General features: G+C 41.3%; 1 pseudogene; it reads left to right on the top strand.

Annotated features, from left to right (window-relative positions):
- The first annotated feature begins 2,238 nt into the window (after positions 1-2,238).
- LOC107300319 overlaps positions 2,239-2,385 on the top strand; it is a 13,610-nt pseudogene continuing 13,463 nt past the window's right edge.

Below are 2,385 nucleotides of genomic sequence, written 5' to 3'. Positions count from 1 at the left end.
GGGGGGGGGGGGGGGGAGAGACAGTAGCAACAGCCATAATGAATCAGTTACTTATTCTTCTGTGTATTCAAGCAGCTGCATATTTAAATGTCAATTGTAAGTTAAAATATGATTACAAAACAAAACACAGATCTCCTTGAGTATCTTTGCAGAGGTAAGTAAAATAATGCTCTGGTAGTTTCCAGGAGGGATTTATAATCTCAGCACATCTGGAAGCTACCAGATGGAGAAAGCTGCTTTCATTATAATCTAGCACATGTTACAGGGACTGTTTACAGAGGCTGCAAGACACTAATTAATTAATAGCTCTTCTTATCAGTCTAGTTTAGATGTTCTTAGTTCAGATACTTTTCTCCTTTTCATGTAGAAATTGGGATCTTATGGCATTCCATCCCAATGGAATGATAATTAATATGTAACTTCATCCCAGTGATGCTTCGATGTGTGAAATGTATATGCAATAAAATACACATCATTCTTACTGGAGATGACACTAGCCAATACAGTATAAATATATCAACAGGCTACTTTTGTTATTTTACATGTTATAGATGTAGTATGTGGCAGCCACCCTCCACCACACTGAATTCTGGCAGTCTATAAAGATGAGAAATAAATTTATCCTCCGTAAAAGTTATGAGCATGCATTTATTAAACAGCATCAGGGCTTTTTTCTCACAGAACGCCCAGAATGGAGTTCTGGCACCTTTTTTGGATGGAACCTTGTAGGGTAGGCAAGGAGGGTTGTATGACATGTGTGAGTTCCGGCACCTTTTTTTTTTTTTTAAGAAAAAAAGCACTGAACAGCATTATATTTAACAGCTGGAGTAAGGTAGAGGCTTTTCCAAATTGTCAGAGTCTGTGAGAATTTCTATGCAAGGCAGTTATTGACCATGCTGGTTAGGCAATCTGAAAGGGTGCTAAACTGGAGAAAACTGCAGTGGTCTAAGGGTACTGAGCTGTTTTGAAAGCATCTCCAGCGTTTCTATGACTTCAGTAATGTTTTAGAACTGAGCTGATTGTGGTTTGCTTTCCCCACTAGAGGGCTCTCTTCCCTCATCGTCCCTTCCGACTCATAATTTGTAAGAGGAATGGTAGCTTGCTGGCTTTTCAGCTCCTCCTCAATACTTCATGTAAAGGAGCGAGGCTGAAACCCTCAAGACTTTTCTAGTTTCCTAACCTAACCTGACCCTGGCCTGACCGTAACTCTAAGTCTTCAGCTCTGGATGAACCCACTTGCAAAATCCTTCCTGATATATATGGTTGTTATACTGTTATGTTATTGGATCTGCAGCAGCTTTTAGATATTCACCCCTCGTTGTCAGCATTCCAGATCGTCAGAGACAAAGGAAACCAGGGCTTCCCTTGAGATTCCTTCTGAGAGTTTGAGGAGTGAAAATGATGGATGTAGGGATGTGCTCTTTGAGAATCTGGAATAGGTAATACAGGGCACATACAATATATGCCAAGCTGAATCTTCTTCTTCTTGTGCCATATCCGTTATCTGACGTTGGCGATCATGTTGGCGGTCCTGTTTTTATCAGCAGCCACACGAAAAAGTGCTGCTGAGTTTTGTCCAAACCAGTCCCTTAGATTTTGAAGCCATGATGTTCTTCTTCTGCCTGGACCTCGTTTGCCTTCAATCTTTCCCTGGAGGATTAAATGGAGTATGCCATATTTTTCTGGGTGTCGCATCACATGTCCGAAATATTCTAATTTTCGTTTTTTAATTGTTTTGATGATTTCCCTTGGCTTTCCAAGGCGGCTTATCACCTCATTTCTGATCTTGTCAACCCAGCTTATACGTAACAGCCGCCTGTAAATCCACATTTCAAATGCTTCTAGTCTCTTCAGGTGGCCTTCTGTCAGAGACCAACTCTCTACTCCATAGAGCAGGATAGAAAAAATATAGCATCTGACAAGCCTGATTTATTAAAATCCTATAAATGTTGTCCCCTGTTCTTTGCTAAATACAAGACAGATGTGATGTACATCAGGGGTCCCCAAACCCCCAATCCTGGCCCAGTACTGGTCCGCGGCATGCCAGGTCCACACAAACAAGTAAAGCCCCACCCACTGGATGCAGGCAGCACACAAAACCTCTCTCCATGGAGCTGTTCCTGGTGCCGAAAAGGTTGGGGACCTTTGATGTACATTTCTCATAAAGTGAGCCAAACATTTCTAGAATTATTGAAAGTGAATAGCTTTTTTTAACCAAGTCCTTCACTTCATTTGCAGACGTTTACAGCTTGGTGCAATTCTCATCTGCGGAAAGCTGGAACCCAGATTGAGAACATTGAAGATGATTTCAGAAATGGATTGAAACTGATGCTACTCTTGGAAGTCATTTCAGGTTTGTTTAAAGATGACACCTTGTCAAGATGT

Source organism: Protobothrops mucrosquamatus, unplaced genomic scaffold (genome assembly GCF_001527695.2).
Source record: "Protobothrops mucrosquamatus isolate PMUCROS unplaced genomic scaffold, P.Mucros_1.0 scaffold6662, whole genome shotgun sequence".
Classification (NCBI taxonomy): domain Eukaryota; kingdom Metazoa; phylum Chordata; class Lepidosauria; order Squamata; family Viperidae; genus Protobothrops; species Protobothrops mucrosquamatus.
The sequence above is the reverse complement of the archived record's forward strand: the minus strand, read 5'-3'. Positions and strand labels throughout refer to the sequence as shown.